This window comes from Lycium ferocissimum, chromosome 8, assembly GCF_029784015.1.
Source record: "Lycium ferocissimum isolate CSIRO_LF1 chromosome 8, AGI_CSIRO_Lferr_CH_V1, whole genome shotgun sequence".
NCBI classification, from domain to species: Eukaryota; Viridiplantae; Streptophyta; class Magnoliopsida; order Solanales; family Solanaceae; genus Lycium; species Lycium ferocissimum.
In genome coordinates, this window is record NC_081349.1 from 45,017,643 (window position 1) to 45,036,441 (window position 18,799).

The 18,799-nt window shown below is 31.5% G+C and overlaps 1 long non-coding RNA gene across 1 annotated transcript; it reads left to right on the top strand.

Annotated features, from left to right (window-relative positions):
* The first annotated feature begins 3,938 nt into the window (after nt 1-3,938).
* On the top strand, nt 3,939-4,813 carry LOC132067000 (uncharacterized). The gene is made up of 3 exons (XR_009416983.1): nt 3,939-4,267; nt 4,331-4,607; nt 4,657-4,813. It is a non-coding gene; the product is annotated as an uncharacterized LOC132067000 (long non-coding RNA).
* Nucleotides 4,814-18,799: the final 13,986 nt, after the last annotated feature.

The window sequence follows — 18,799 nt, forward strand, 5'->3', positions numbered from 1 at the left end:
ATTATCCGTATCTCTTATGCTTATGTTATGTTTACACTTACCGCCTTACATACTCGGTACATATTTTGTACTGACGCATTTTGTGCACTGTGATCATGCCCACATGTACGGTAGACGGATTGATGTACCTTTCTCAGTAGGATACCAGAGTTCAGCAGGGATGCTCGCACTCTATTCTCCGTGAGTTGTCGGTCGAGTCGTCAAATAGGATGCGTACGCATATATATGTATTATGAGTATGGCTATGGGTATGTCGGGGCCACTATCCCGACTAGTTGATGTATATTAGTGCTCTTAGAGGCTTACGCATCATCGCCGTGTACAGGTGTGGTGTTTGGTCTTGCCGGCCTTTTGACTAGTTGTCTTTCTTAGTTGTGGTCTGGTCGGCCCTAGTTATGCATATGTGTATTGTTGGGCCTTTTTTGCTCACAGGTTGTCATGATATACTTCTTACAATTGTTACTCAGCGACCTTATCGACCTATGATTCATGTTACAGAGTTCAGATATCACAGTTAGTCCGCTCGGCCCTTCGGGTACCGAGTGCCGGCCATAGCCCCAGGTTGGGGTGTGACAAGCATACAAGTCCCTGCAGGTTCAAAACATAGCATAATAATGCTATTAGAGTTAGTTTAAAATAAAAACAAGAAAGAAATATTTGATTGTTTTGAGTTAGTTTTTGCATATCACTGAGAATAGTGAGTTGGGAACCTTCTTTTAAGTTCAGATCCTCTCTCAAAATCATCATGAACCATCTCCAAGTATCCTGTTCTCAACACCAACTACTGCCCATGCTATTAGAAACATTTGATTGTTTCCATGCTTAGCAACAGCTACCAGCAATGGAGCTTTAAATCCCTTTCAAAAAGCACCTATCCAGCCCTATGCACTTCCTACACCCATCTTCATAACATCCAAATCCACTCCTCAAAGAGAAAGTGTACACGGTCATCGCAATATAATTTACTCAAGTATGAGTTGGGTCAAATCCACGTGAAACAATATGAAGGCAATTTAAACAAGTAAGGAATTATCACCAACTAAGCTAAGCCAAACACTTTTCAATATTTGATTTAAAAACTAACAAAGACAAAACTAACCTAGAAAACAAGTAAAATGATCAATGGCCACAAGCATGGATACAAGGGAAATTACTCTCAAGTAATGATCCAATGTATTTCACGATTTTACAACTATGAGTGAGTTTATGTTAATCAGATAATAATCTCTAAAATCTCATCAAAAGTCTCTCGACCAAATCAATGAATTTCACTCTAAGCTTTCTCAAGCCTTAGAATGTGATATTAAGCACAATCAATATAATCTCAAGTAACTTTCTTATCTCTAGCTCAAGTCATTAGATGGGTTTTAAAGCCCTAAATTCTTGTTAATTAATCTTTCCCAACTTCAATCTTCATCTCTCGAGCTCAAATTGAAGTAAATGGCCGGGTCTTAGGGTTAGCTAATCCCTTAAGAAGCATTAAAGAACAAGATTAATTAAAACAACATTAACTCACTCCCTTAGCAATAAAAATCAATCAATACATAAGCAAAACAAGAGTTTCATCTAAGCTTTAATCATAGAATATTTCCATAAACAAGATTCAACTAATGGAATGGAGTATTACACACTTAGATATTCATTACAAAGCAAGAAATCAAAGAAATGGAGAAAAGTTTAAGAAAGCTCTCAACCCAATCTTCAAATCTTCAACCCCAAAGTGTGGTGCAAAAATCCTAGCCTCTAAAAATGGCCAAAGATGAAAATGTTTTCCTCAAGTCTTCCTTTTGTACCTCCTCAAATCAAGAAATGACCAAAACAACCCATAATTTTCAGCATTTTGCAAAATTGTCTAGTTTTTGCCATTTCTTCAATTTGGCTTCTTTTTTTACTTTGTTTTCACTTTTTTCGATCACTTTTAAATCACATTAAACACCGTAAAATGAATGTAAACGCTATTAAATGCACTATTTTCCCAAACAAACATAACAAAAATATAAGATTAAAGAAGAGAAAACACCAACTTATCAAATCCCCAAACTTAAACTATTTCTTTTCCTCAGGCAACTCAAAACATATAATCTCCTTCTAAGGAATCGACACAATAGTGCGACAACATCATACCAAGTCAAAAAGTCTACTTTAAGCACAAACACATGACTTTGATTGGTACTAATAATCAATCCAAAACATATGAATCACCAACTTCTTCTCAAAAACTTCATTTTCATTTCAAGTGTTAATCAAAATAGCAATCAAGTCATGAAACTAAAGCTTCAAAATTTGCCTCATTATCACAAAACAACTTCTTTTGTTCATTCCTCAATTGGAAAATGAAACAAATTCACAACTCAAATTCTCATGTGCCGTCACAATCACAAGAGAATCCCAACTAACAAAAGCAATTTAAAACACAAATGGGAAGAATTAACTCTCTCTCACTCAAAGACGTTCAAATGCACACACGTAGTACTATAGGCTTGCCCTTCATGTATTTCTCAATTAATGTAGACACATTTGGTTCAAAATCAATTAGGACTTAAAGGGTTGTAATGTAGGCTTTTGGTTAAGGTAGGGCACAATTTGGGTAAGAGTGACTCAAAACTTCCCTAAGCACTACAATTTGCAACAATCAAAGAACACATCTTTTCAAAATTTTCCACCCCTTTTCTTCATTTTTCATTTCACTAACTAGTCTTCCCTTTATTCACAACTTTATTCTTGCTTTTTTTTCCTTTCCTTTTAAAAATAACAAGGAAGTTTACAATTTTTTTTCTTTCTATTCTACTACTTTTTTTTTCCACCTTTTCACCTTTAAAGTAACTCACATATCACAACTTTTTCCAACCATCACCTCCAAACTTAGGCTTTTAGTCGATGCTTGCACTTTCAAAACACTTAGGTAGGTAGGATGCCAAAGATCGGTTAATAAAGAACAAAAGGTTAAAGCTTGTAATATGATTGCCAAAGAAAAGGTTAAAGGCTCAAAAGAGGTTGACTAAGGAAAATATGAGGAAGGAAATTTAAGGAACAAATACAGTCCAAGGAAGGCCTAACATCATTTTTCAAACCAAGTGTAGTCTAGGATTTCACTTGAAACTCATTCTGGGCAAGTTCTAGACCACAAATAATCCAAAAGAACTCACAATAACCTCACCACACATGGCACGTGAAAATCCAAGTAGAATAAGTATCCAAAATCCAATTGAAACAAATGAACACAAAAAGTCACTTTTAATCTAAATAGACTCATTAGCGAAGAAAGAGCCAAAAATTGAATCTAAAAGTCGCAACAAGAATTCTTACTTGCATCATTTTTCTTTTTTCAAAAATCAAGAATACATATGCCAAGATTTAAATGTGTTGGTATCAACCAAATCAAAGATTGTCTACGGGACCAAAAAAAATCACATCCCAACACCAAAATATCTATCAAAATAAGTCTCACCCCCCAACATAAAAATTTGTGTTGTCCCTAATGCAAATGTAACTGAAAAGAAGAGTAAAGGATAAAGGGTTCCCTAAAGTATGATACGGGACAGTCACAACATCTTCATTTCTTTATCTAGATTAGAAAGCTTCCTATGGTTTGTCTTCAACTAGTTTTCAGCACAACACTTGAGTCGAAGCTCATTCACCAACCTTGTTATCATCTTAAGACACTAAGAATTCCTATAAAAGAATTTACTGCCTGCACCACTAAACAAAATACATAATTTCTCACATGCATTTAGAAATGAAAGTGAGGACACCTATTTTTATCCATTAGCAACTCCTCACCCTTTTAGAATATCCTTCTCATAATCACACAGATATAGGCATTTTGTAAGACAATTCACTCATGGGTCATGTGCACTGTCCATCAGAAAAGAAAATCTTTGTGCATATTCATACACACAAGAGCTCAGATCCTTCCTTCTTTCATGGTGTGTAAACAAATAGCTCATCAACACATTGATTCAAGGTTACAGTAAGGAAGCATCCATAAACAACAGAATTCATAGCAATAATTGAGCAGACACCTTATGGGCACATCTTTACAATATCCTATTCACACAAGAAAGCTCATTTTCTTCCACCACAATTGAGTTTAAACTGCAGAAAATGCAGCAGAAACATCTCCACAATGAAAGATACCCACACAAAAAAGCTCTTGCACGGATTCAAGCTACCAAATATTTTCTCAAATTCAAACACTTAAACACAACTCAAAACTCCCTCTTGGACTAAAGACACATACCAAAACTTACTTCTATGAGCTCCTCATGTCGCTCAGTTAGTTAGACTTCACCAGCGAACTAATTTCCCTCTCAGGCAATTCATCGAATAGTTTGCGTGCATAGTTTTGGCTTAGCTCTTGATAAGCTTTGGGTAATTGAATCACCCTCCAACAAATTGTGGGAATTATAGTTCAATCACAATTATATCTCAATTCAGCCAACAAGATCAGAAATTCACAATTATACTCTAGCTCCACATCAAACCACCCATGGAAAGAAAAGAAAGAGCAAAAATTACAAACTGCCAAATAAAAGAAATTGAGGGGAGAGAGAAAACGAAAATCTAGAGAAGAGAAGAGGAAGAGGCGAGAAACTTACCTAGCGCTTGTGGTCGGCGGCAGCAATAGTGGACGTGCAGTGATGTGAATGACAGGAGTTGGGCGTGTTTGTGAAAGCAGAGAAAATAACACTGGTTGGCTGTTGGTGTTTTAAGCAAAGGAACCCAAGTTTGGGAGTTTTAAGCCCCAAGTGCCTATATTGCAATGCCAATGACCAAATTTTCTACACTTTTTGCACTGTCAGTGGTTTGCACATCCACAGCGTTCCTTTGTTATGCAATTTCCCAACTCCTCTACCCTTTTAAAAGAATCCAAAACTTACGAAATTAGAATTACTACACATAATAGAAGAAACTTATCTTATAATTAAAATTGCAAAATTAAACTAAAGATTAAGAAAATATGGGTTGCCTTCCATAGAGCGCCGCATTTAACGTTATGGCATAACGTATGTCAACCTTACCACTTTTCCCTCCACTTGGAGAATATGAATTTTCAGCCTACCTTTAAATCAAAATTTCCATGATGCTTGTGGGGCGGTAGTAGAACATCAAGAAGGCCAACTTTCGGGTGTCGCATCTTGCACTTTTTGGCTTTTAAGTGAAGGATGCCATTTTATCTTCTTGAACTTTCAAATTCCAAGATGTAAGGCCCTTTTTTTCCTCTTCACAATCCCACATGTATTCATGTGGTTCAATTTGCATGTCACCATACAATTCTAATGTTGAAAAATGCTGAGAATGAGAAACCAAGCTCCCAAAGTGCAAATTTGCCTCATCTTTGACATCCTCACTCAAAAATGAACTAGAGCTTTCAAAAACTATTTTATGAACTTTTTGATGCAAATCTAGTATCATTTGTTCAAATTCAGTATCATTCACTATTTTTAGGTCGGTTGGTTGGCAATCCACCTTAGCTCTTGAAAATCAATTTTGACCCCTTCTTCATTCTTTTCATAGCTTCTCCATTTTCTAAAATGGGTTGTTGGACGATTTTTTGCTCTTCCTCCATTTTAGCTTCCCGATCTAAGTATGTTTGGAGTATTGCATGATGCCTTCATACCCAGCACTTTGCCCTTCACTTGCCATGCCATTGTTCCTATCAAACTCAAAAGCACAACTAGCATTTTCGTTAGAATAACCTGGGGGAGGGGGAGCAAAATAATTGGGATAATCACTCCAATGTCCATCTTGACCACCATATATATTACAAATACTCTCATCATAAGATTGAGACGGGGCACACATCTCTCTCCCAGAAGCATTTTCACAATCTTGCCAAAAGTGGGATCCTCCACAATATGAACATGGGTAATCAAAATATGGGTTGCATCCATGAAATTCATTTTCATTGCCATAGCGATACAAGCAAAAAATAAAATAAAAAAATAAAAACCAATAGAAAGAAACGCAAAAAATCACAAACACATATTCACTAGTTTGGATCAAAACAAGCAGGCTTAAATCCCAAACTAACCCAAATATGCCAAATTGTTCCCCTAAGAACGGCGCCAAAATTGATAACGTCCAGATTCACTCCTGAAAGAGAAAGTATACACGGTCGTTGCAATATAATTTACCTAACTATGAGTCGTCGGGGTAGAATCCACAGGGAATAATATAAAGGCAATTTAAATAAGTAAGGAATTATCACCAACTAAGCTAAGCTAAACACTTTTTTAATATTTGATTTTTTATTTAAAAACTAAGATAGACAAAACTAACCTAGAAAACAAGTAAAATAGTCAATGGCCACAACCAGGGATACAAGGAAAATTACTCTCAAGTAATGATTCAATGTATTTCACGATTTTACAACTATGAGTGAGTTTATGCTAATTCGATAATGATCTCTAAAATCTCATCAAAAGTCTCTCGACCAAATCAATGAATTTCATTCTAACTTTCTCAAGCCTTAGAGTGTGATATTAAGCACAATTAATACAATCTCAAGTAACTTTCTTATCTCTAGCTCAAGTAACTAGATGGATTTTAAAGCCCCAAGTTCTTGTTAATTAATCTTTCCCAACTTCAATCTTCCTCTCACGAGCTCAAATCGAAGTAAATGGGCGGGTCTTAGGGTTAGCTAATGCCTTAAGAAGCATTAAGAACAAGATTAATTAAAACAACATTAACTCACTTCATTAGCAATAAAGATCATTCGATACATAATCAAAACAAGAGTTTCATCCCAACTTTAATCAATCATAGAATATTTTCATAAACAAGATTTAAGTAATGGAATGGAGTACTACACACTTAGATATTCATTACAAAGCAAGGAATCAAAGAAATGGAGAAAAGTTTAAGCAAGTTCTCAACCCAATCTTTAAATCTTCAACCCCAAAGTGTGGTGCAAAAACCCTAGCCTCCAAATGTCTTGTGAAAATGGCCAAAGATGAAAATGTTTTCCCCAAAGTATTCCTTTTATATTTCCCCCTTCTCAAATCAAGAAATGACCAAAACAACCCATAATTTTTAGCATTTTGCAAAACTGTCCAGTTTTTGCCATTTCCTCAATTTGGCTTCTTTTTGACTTTATTTTCACTTGGTTTCTTCCGATCACTTCTAAATCACATAAAACCTGTAAAATGAATGTAAACTATATTAAATGCACTATTTTCTCAATCAAACACAGCAAAAATATAAGATTAAAGAAGAGATAAGTTGGTAAAATACCAACTTATCACATCTCTGAATCTCTTTTCATAGCATCAAAGCATATATAGAAAGAAATAAATTGCTTCATGCCATTTTCTGTATATGTCAGCTTAACAAGACAAGTGCTGCTAGGATTTGTTTGAAGCAATAAATCCCTGTAGTCTAAGATTCTATTAAATTCAGCCACATGGTCCCCATTAACTCCTGCAACACCATTTTGGTTGTCTTTAAACATACTGCCTTACCAACATAGACACCTAGCTCTTTTCTAACCCGATCTTGAATTTTTCCACCCTTTGATAGTGGGTTGTGACACAATCCTATCTTTTAAATACTTGGATAAAAATTTAGAAGTACAGAGGAATTTGTGTTGGTTTTGGTGCATTTGTGCCTTGGGTTATATGTCTTGATAGTGAAATTCTCACTCCTCCCTTCTTTGCTAGCATACAATAACCATAGACAACCACTTTTACACCCCACCCTTACTCTAATAGATTCATTCACAAACTTATCTAACTCAACCCCCTTCTTTATAGCATATTTTGTTATTGCTTCTCTAAGTTCTTTAACACTTTCAAAAACCAAACCACACTGCCAAATACAACCTTACAATTTGGATCATAGATCACTCTATTACTCTTTTTTCTTCTCCTTAACTCCCCTCCTTCAAGTTCATCATCAGAAACAGGACATAATTCATCATCAGACTGAAAACTTTCACAATTAGAACTATCATAATTGGCTAATCTCCTACTAGTTTGCCGTTAAATTTTTTCTTACATAAATTTTTTCTTACATTTATTAGTATCATCTATCCTTCATCCAGTCCAACTTCACTTAGAAAACCTTTTGGTTTTTCCTTTTTCTTGTTCCTCCTATTTTCTCTGTTAAACTTCCTCAGATCTTGCTTCACAATCCTCAACTCCTCATGCACATTTGACCCATAATCAATAGACTGGTCAGACTTAGAATCATCATCATTTTTTACATTATGTTCTTCTTCAGCTGGTGCATCTTCTTCTTGAAAAGTTAGTTAGTGCATCTTCTTCTTGGATAGTTGGTGCAACTTCTTCTTCTTCTTCAAAATCTATCCAATCTATTGAAGTATAACCATCGTCAACCCCTTTATTAGCAACCCTTCTAATACTTGGAATAGTAGAAGAAGAAAGATTTAACCCTAGATCTTGAGAACCACTACAGGGAACAAAAAGGGAATCAGATTCCCTATTACCAACCACAAGTGCATTAAAAGACTCACCTACTTGACTTAAATTTCCACCTACACGTGTAACTTGACTAGTTTGCCCTTCAAAGGGACCCATATCTCCCATAACCGAATCATCACACACATAAATGTCTATTGTGTCCCCATTATGAAAGAAGAGTGCAATGTCATAAATGTCCCTGTCTTTTTTCAATTCAACCAAATCACCCCTTTGAGATGGAACTGCATATGTTTTCCCAACTTAATTACCCCAAATGACTTACAATAATGCATTACAAGAATAGACATGTGATCTTCATCAACATTGAACACATGTTCAGTTTTACCCCCAATGTAAATTGGCCTTACCTCACTAACCAACATATCCCCAAGTTTGAACCTTAAGTTAAGATACTCAAAAGCCATGTGTCAACCTTTCAAAAATCAATAATAACCAAAAAATTAAGACGTAAACATACAAATAAACAACTAGATTTATTTGAAAATTAGACACAAACATACAACTATGCATAAACTATTTACAAAAAAACGCCAATTTTTAACAATACTAAACATAATCTAATAATTAAGGCAATAGAAAAAGGGTTTTACTGAAATGCCCTAATTTTTTGCAGAAATTACGAGACACCCTAACAGCCATATATGCACAAAATTGTAAATTTCAACACAATACAATCAATATATAAGAACACAAACTCATTATCTTCATAGTCTTACCACAAATCAAAACCCTAATCAGAGCACTAGACGAAACCCACGACTGAACCCTAATCGGAATAATAAACAAAAATCCTACAAAGAAACAAGCTAAAACATGATGAAAACAAACAAAAAGCACATTTTAACAGTTGATAATCACTTACCTTGTAAGAATTTCAAATAAAATGTTGAAAATCGAAGCAACAAAAAAGAATCGATCGTAATCACCGAGAAGATCACAAAATAACCTAAAAGAGACCGGAATCACCTAGAAATTGCTCGCTTAGAAGTAAACCCTTATCTTAGATTTTAGGGAGAGAACATATGTGGGAGAGAAACGATCGGTTAGAGTTAAATTTTGATGGATAAAGAGTAAAGAGTAGATTTGGGTTTATATACCTATGTTTAAAGTTAAATGGGTAACTTGGGTCGGGTTGTAATTATCTATGTGGACATCTACGTGGATAGCCACATCAGCATTTTTTACACCGTGTACAGCGCATGTATACAGGGCTAAGGGGTGTGGACACTTCAAGGGGACGCGACGTGTGAAGTTGCAAGTTCAAGGAGGTTTTTAAACCTCCGCATAGTTTAGGTATGCACTATACAAAAAGTTACAAGTTCAGGGGGGTCCCAACCGCTTTTGCCTATTTCTTTCTGTAGCATCTGTAGCAATATGTAGCGTAGCTAAAAGTTAGCTACTTACTTTACAGGATCTGTGGCTAGGGACTAATACTTATTGCTATGAATTATTTTGTGTTGTAGTTGTGAAGATAAATGTTCTTTCCACGAAAAATATATTTATAGCAAATAATTTTATTCGTTTGCCACGACAAATAAGACTTGTAGCAATCTTTATATTGTAGCTACAACGTGTTCTTTGGTAGCGAAAAGTTTAATTTATTTGCCTCAAAAATACAAATTTGGTGGCTATTTTTATAGTTCAATCTCGTGGCAGCAAAATTACATTTAGCTACGAGTTTAAAAATCTATACCTATGAATTAAATTATTTGCTTCAAATATTTTTGTACATAACTAACAATGGATTCTTTTAGCTGTAAAATATATAAATTATAGCTAAAAGTTTTCTTCATTCGCTACAAGAAGTGAAATGCATAACCTTGTTTTTGGCAATTAAATATACAATTAGCTACGAATTCTATAATTTCATCGCTTTGAATTGAAGAGTATGCCACAAAGCATTTTAATCAGAATATTCTTCTATATGAAACAAAATTTTGGATTCCAAATAGGTCTCAAGTTACACATTGTTACATATCTAAATTTTCAAGCATTCACAATACATAATTCATCTACGACGCCGATTACAATAGCATTATGTTGGTTGATACTCGAACCTGCACGATCTTCTGATTTCTCTCTTCCTACACAACCTCTAATTGCATCTTAATTTGATCCATATCCGCCCTAGTTTTTCATTGCTGCTCTAGTAATTTCATAAATTTGCCTGTTTATTTTGATAAAGTAAAAACATCAAAAATATAACGAATGACTATAAAAATATATCTAACAGTTGATCATATATTATGAGAAATATATCGATTGAATTCTCATGAAAAATCTTTACATATCTTCACAAATAAACTCTAAGTAATCTTAAAAGGGATATCAAACCTCCAATTATTTCATGTACGTTTCATTCTTTTACACTAAGAGTTTCTTCTAACAAAACCTCAATTAAGAAACAAGCATATTTCTACATTATTGTTTCATGATTGATTTATAGATGGATAAAGTGAAACATAAAAATATTAACATGAGCAACAACATTCCTAAGAAATAGCAAGAGAGTTCATTCAACTCAATAAACTGCAAACATTAAGTAGGAAAATCAATAACCACCTATCTTAAAAAAAGAGCAAGATTAATTCCATCAAAAGCATCTCCTGAATCACATATCAGAAGCTTTAATCAAAAAATGAATAAAATATTATTAATATACCAATCTAACAAATGAACATAGAGATTCAAACTTTTTCTCTTTAACTAAGAAGAAGAATAAAAATGCTTCTACTGAGTCCAACATAAGTTACAAATGAAAGTTGAGGTGTGTACATTAAAAACAATCAAGAGGAATGAAAAAAAGTAACCAAAAAATATAGTGACAAAGAGTGAGATCGGCAAGAAAAAGAATGAGATTCAAATAGAAAAAAATATGTCCAAAATTTATAACAGACCAGCTATGAAGATCTTGTTGATGTAGATCTAATACAAGAGGAACTATCACTTAAATTATATACAACATTATTGCCCTTCCATTGTGTAATTAAAAAAATCAATTAGCCATCTCCACGGCATAACACCAAAGAACCCCTTATAATCTTTTGATATGGAGTAATAAAGATTTGTGTTCGGTGGAATTGACAAAGGAAAAAGGAAATGTGGAGGGGTGTGGCGATTGGAGGCATTCGGACTAGGATTTGGCTTTTTTGACTAGTCAATTTCCGTTCATTACTCGTTTTGTATTGTATAACTTCTATTCTTTTTTTACTTCTTTATTATATGCAAACACTATAATGTAAATAAATATAAGTAACAAAAATGACAATTAAGTACTATTACCTATTAAAAAATAAAAAGAATCATAAATATATAACTAAATTAAATAGGACACCACAAATTAATTATTTATAGGAAAAAATATATTCTGAAATATATTTGTCAAGTATCATGTCGCTTAATGTATAAAATAGTATCAATAAATGCTGAAGATAATCAACAATAAAGATCAAATCTGCTAAATTTATTGACAATATATTTTATTTAAGCTATAATTAAAACTCACATGTAACACTTTTTTGTATTGAATTATGATATAAGTCATATGCTTCTATTATAATTACATCAAATTGTTAATTTTAATGTTCAATTAGATTTATGATAATTATTAAATTATTAATACTGCAATAAGATCATAAAGTCAATAATGTGTATGCTTATTTAACTTAATATAGTTAGCGATCAATAAATAAATACAAGAACATAATTATTTAAATCTAATATAGTTAAACATTAAAATTAACAAAATATTAGTATTAAATATTTATTTGAATTGTATTTGAAAATTCCAAGTAATTCTTCGTTTAATGCGCGTTATTGTTAGCTAAGTTAGTATTGTTATGCACTCTTATCAATCATATTTTTATTGAAATTTTAAAATTCTTGTGAATTTGGGTGTTATAAAAATGTCCAAATATAGTCACGAAAGAGACAAGACCCCCTACTGTATATGGATCAAATTAAACTTTTAGTTTTTTTGATTTAGTAGATAGTTCTCACATGTAACACTTTTTTTGTATTGAATTATGATATTGTTAATTCAGTCATATATAACTTATATTCTCTTATTTTAATTACATCTGATTATGAATGTTTAATGTTCAATTAGATTTATGATAATCATTAAGTTATTTATATTGCAATAAGATCATAAAATCAATAATGTATATGCAATTATTGAATTTAATACAATTAGTGATCAATGTAGCGCGTACACACATATTTGTTATATTGAAACTTACAAGTAATACTTTATTAATTATAATAGTTAGTATTGATGTACAATTATTTGTTTATCAACCATATGCTTAATTTTATATAATAATATCGGAATTACTAAAGTGTTACAAATATAATTCAATAGTCACAAGAGAGGTAAGACCTGATCTTGTACAAACCATGTTAAGCTCTCAATTGTTAGTTTATGGACAATGAATTTTATCATAATTAATAAACTCCATTTTTTTCCAGATTAAATTAGTAAAGGACTTTTCATTATTAATATAGTTGTTTAAATTCTATGTAATTAGTTACTTATATTATTAATTGGATATAAATCAATTGCTATTTTAATTATAATTAAAAATTATAGATTATACTTATTTAACAAGGATTATTATATAACCACTTTTTGTTAATGGACTTAAATATCAACCATATTAAATTTTTAATTGTTAGTGTAACTAGATATAAGAAAAACATTATTCTTAAATGTTACATAATTAGAAAAATATTTCCTATAAATAATTATTAAAATAATATTATTAACAACGAGTTTTCATTTTAAATGTTAGTGCCAAATCAACAATAGATTTCATAACTAAAGTATATTTTGCTTTAAACTATTTTCGTCTTAAATAATCTTGTTAATTTGTTATGTGTTCCTATGTTAATTATATTATTTTTTTAATTTTTAGTGCTTAATTAGATTCCGGATAACTATCAAGTTATTAAAATAGCATTAAACCATTAAATTGATAACATTTATTTATTTAAATTGAATATAATAGTGATCAATAAATAAATACAAGACCATAGTTATTTAAATTTGGTATATTTAAATATTAATAATTTGGTGATTAATACAAGAAATTTAGGTACCAAAAGAAAATTCATAATTTAATAAATTTTATTAGATATTAATTAAAACTGTATATGAAAATTACAAGTAATTCTTTGTTTAATAAGAATTATGATATATAGTTAGTATTGTTATGAACTTCTATATCAATTATATATATTATTGAAATTTTAAAATATAATTCTTGATAATTTAGGTATTATAATGCCAGATGTAGTAAAAAAAGAGACAAGATCCCAAACTGCATACAAACCATATTAAGTTTTTAGTTTTCGACTCAGTATATAATTTTATTTATGATAAAAAATAAATTATTTAAGACGATATAACACTTTTTATTGTCTAAATTAAACAAATACAATATGTTATACAACGCAATTGATAGAATATTATAGTTATTTCAATTCTATATATTTGGTTATTCACATATTAATTAGATAAGGCTTTTACTTATTATTATCAACAGTTCAACACTGATGTTACCTTAGCTGATGATATTTTTGAAGACTTCAAATCAAAAATCAAATTGATTATTATAGGTATTAAGCAAGGCATTACCATGACTTTTTAGTACTTGAAGCAAAAATATTTGTTAAGCTAAAATGTTTTATTTTAAATATTTTTCTGTGACTAAAATATTACTATTGCTGCGACAAGTTTCAAGTTGTGGTAAAAATTAATAATTAGCTACGAAGTTTTATTATAATAGAAAGTTTGTAGATATATCATTTAACTATAGCCGTAATTTTTTTATAACTTGAACAAAAAATAAGCATTTATTTAGCTACAATATTTCATCTCAAATAATTTATTGTTGTGAAAAGTTACTATTACTACGGTCAGTTTTAACTCGTGGCAAAACATAATGATTAGCTATATGAAATTTTATTATAGCGAAAATTTTGTGGCTATACGATTTAACTATTGCCACAATATTTTTATAACTTGAAGCAAATACATTTATTTAGCTACAATAATTTGTTACAAATAATTTATTGTGGCTAAAAGATTACTATTACTACAGTAAGTTTCAACCCCTGACAAAAAATTATAATTAGCTACAAAATTTTACTATAACAAAAAATTTGTGCCTGTATCATTTAACTATTGCCACAATGTTTTAGAATTTGTAGCAAAAATATTTATTTGGCTACGATATCATGTTTCAAATAATTTATTGTGGCTAAAAGTTTACTATTGCCACAGTAACTTTATTCTGTGGCAAAAACTTATGATCAGCTATAAAAGTTTGTCGTAGCAATAAAGTTGTAGCTATTTAGGTAGTTACTGCCACGATAGTTAGCAATTATAGCAAAAATGAGGAATTAGCTTTGTCAATTTGATTTTCGTGGCTAAGAAGTTTTCCTAATTCGTAAATAGCTACAAAATTTAATTTGCTATTACTAAGTAATAGCTACGAATTTTAAATTCATAGCTTAGATTTCATAGCTATAAATACACTGTGTTGTAGTGTATGTTGGAACAAGTTGTATATATATTGGGGAACATGTGGGTGAGATAGAGACCACTCATCCCATGTTTGACTTAAAGCATGGGCCGCAGCACTGCTGTACAGTTGTGCAGTTGGCAGTGCAGCTTTACAGTTGTTGCTGCTGACTGTACAACATACAGAGAGAGCAGATCGCGAACCAGGTCTCTCTCTATTTCTCCAGTAGTTTGACAATAATTTATCAGTTTTACTAATCATATCCCGTTTCAAACATAGCCACATCTCTTAAGTTTAACTACTCATATCCCATTTTAAACTTAGCCACATCTCTTAGGTTTTACTAGTCATACCCCAATCAAACTTAGCCACATGTATTAGGTTTCACTTGGTGATACCTCCTTTCAAAATTCTTACGTTTACAACCTTGTTTTTTGACATTATTACAACCTAGTGCCATAATTTATTATTCCAAGACACTTCCAAAACTTAGCTAGTAAAGATAATTTCGTACATTTCCACTGTTTCTATATTACGAAAATTTCGAGTTGTTACAACATCAATAATGCAATTATTTTGTATCAAACATTTAGAGTTGTGCATACTTTTTAGAGGAAAACATATTTGCAAGCAGATTCTCCATCCTCAAGCCTAACTCAGTAATAATGGTGCGATTGGATATACAGTGTGCCCACAACGTTCAATTTATAGCATCATATACACATTAATAATCTCTTAAATGATCCATTGTTGTGTCCCACATCGGTACTGTTACATGCTTGGTGTGACCTTATATAGTCTTGGACTCTCCTACCTTAATAGCTAGCTTTTGGGGTGCATGTGATTCTCCTTAGGTTACAACAATTGGTATCATAGCCAGCCCCTTTATGCCGTCAGATATGTGTTACATCGGTACTAGTATGTGTTAGTGTGGGCTTATAAAGACTTAAGACTCCCCCCACCTTAATAACTAGCTTTTGGGTGTGGTTCTCCCTGGGTTATAACATCCATCTTAATTAGCCCACGGGATTTTGGGCTTGGGTAGACCAACTACTGAACCCTCTAGCCAGTGTGGGCTCATCAGGATTTTTAACTTAGGGGTGCTCAACTGCCTTAAATTTCCTATTACTAGTGTTACTTAAATTTCCTATTACTAGTGTTACTATAAGATTTGATGTTCAATCGATTTGTTTGTATGCTATTAATAGTTTTCAAATAAAGATATAATATTTGGGTAAATCACAATAATCAAATAAACTTGATCTTGCAATTGCAAACCTCATCCCGCGGTCGTGAATTTGAGGCTTACCTACCTGCCTTGGTCATTGCTGGTAGGGGTGTACATGGACCGGGTTGGTTCGGATTTTTTAAACACCAAACCAAACCAATTGCGTCGGTTTTAAAATTTATACACCAAACCAAACCAATAAAATTCGGGTTTTTTAACCTCGGGTTTTCTCGGGTTGTTCGGTTTTCTCGGATTTTTCGGAATAATCTTGATACAAAACTTATAACTTTTACTTTAAATATTTCTTTAGTCCTAGTAAGATACAATTATATAATTAAGGTGTTTCTTAAGAAAATAACACAAAATGTGAGAAGAGTGATGACATTGTATTAAAAATATTCAACAAAAGCTAATATAATCGGTTAAAATAAATATTGCTAATTAACAAGCCATAAAAGAAAATGACCATAATCTAAAAATACTAAGTCATGCTAAAATAAGTATTAATTATATGACAGAGAAAAAAACTTAAGTTATGTATTTTTACTCTCTAAATCAATTATGCAAAACTAAAGAATAGATATCCAACATTATTGTCATTTGTAGTGGTAAATTGAATTTCTTTTGTTAGGATTAGTGTTGAGTTGGTTTTGGTTTGGACTTTATTTGAGTTACTAACATCCATAGGATGTAAAACTTATTGACATTCAAAATTCTAAGTTCAAGCTTGAATAATATGATAATAGATAAAAAATTACGAAAAAAAAATTTAAGAAATATTTATAAATTACTTTACAAATAAATATTTTTATGTATAAAATATTTTAAAAATTGAATACATGTAATGTCGGGTTGGTTTGGTTTGACTTTTTTTAGTTAAACCAAACCAAACCAATTATGGTCGGTTTTTTTTTAACACCAAACCAAGTCAAACCAAACCACTAGTTGATTTTTTTCTCGGCTTGACTCGGTTATCGGGTTGGTGCGGTTTGTCGGTTTACTTTGTACACCCCTAATTGCTGTGTTGATTACATATGTAATCTCTATTGAGTTAATTGTCATTTAGGTTGAAAAGAAATATAACATTAGTTGTGGCTGACCAAATACTAATGTTTAAACAATAAATTTTACAAACAAATGAACATCATATTTGAATTGAATATTTAATTGAACTTTTTTTCGTTTCTTTTTCTAAAAAGGTGAAAATTGTGATCGTGGAGTTTCAAACATTATAGAGCGTCTTAAATTACAAAATTCTCATATAAATTGAAGGAGAGGAGCAAATTGTTAACAATATCTTAGATGACTCTTTGCAACTTGCAAGGAGTAAAGAATTATACATCAGTACCAACTCGTGTTTGTTGTAACTAAATTATCGGTGAAAACCAAAGATTTAGTTTTAATCTACGTGATTGATAGAGACAGAGTCAACTCGCATTTCATTAATTAGTTAAATTATGCCAACGGACGTTTTATAGTACTCCCTCTGTCCCAATTTATGTGACACTTTTCTTTTTTCGAGTGTCAATTTGACCAAACTTTGAAATGAAATTGGATTAGATTAACTCAATATTATAAGATTAAAATTTATATATTTGAAAACTACATGAAAAGTACTATAAGTTACAATTTTTCCCATGTCAATTTAGTGAAAAAATACATCTTAAAATGTTGGTCAAAATTTATGCAATTTGAATCTCGAAAAATGAAAAATGCCATATAAACTGAGACAGAAGGAGTACTTTTTTTAAAAACATTTTTTAGTGAACGAAACTTAGCAAATAAAATTACATCAAATAATGCGAAAAGTTGGTACGTATATGGTTTTCATTGCATATACGTGGGACCCAACCATGCAGCAGGGAAATTTCTTAGGGCTTGTTTGGAAAGGATTGTGTATAATTTTTAGGATACATAATTACTTTCCTTGTTTGTCATAACGGTATCACAGAATAATTCTTAATGTCATAGTTGATTATACAAGTGTGATTACATAATTTGATATTCTTTTATTTTAAGACAGACTAGTTTTTAAAAATAAAAATTTATTTTTCTAAATGAATATGTAAATAAAGGTTATCGTGTGACAAATGTATGTGTATAAACATTAAAAATAAATAAATAAAGAATTTGAAAAGTCGTTGATAATTATCTTAAACTCTTTGCATCCTTCGTGAATTGAAGAATGCTATTGCATCCCCTCAAATATGTTCAATTACTAACCAAGTAAGAATTTGTTAGCCATACAAACAAACCAAACTATATAATGCACTCAATTATACTCAAATCTAATTACCAAATGATCTTCCAAACAGACTCTTATTAAAATGCAAAAAAAAAAAAAAAAAAAAAAAAAAGGTCCCTCAGTCCATGTAAGTGTCTTAGTTCCCTTTTTGGTTTGTCCCAAAAAGAGTGTTTCTTTCTATATTTAGTAAGTTGACAACTCAAACATCCTACATGCTAAGTTTAAAATAAAAAGATTCAAAATATATTTTAGTACATTGCTTACATCTTTCATTTAGGACCACAAGATTTAAAAGCCTCTTTTTATTCCTTAAACTTTGTGCCCAGCCAAACTAAATAACTTAAATTGGAACGAA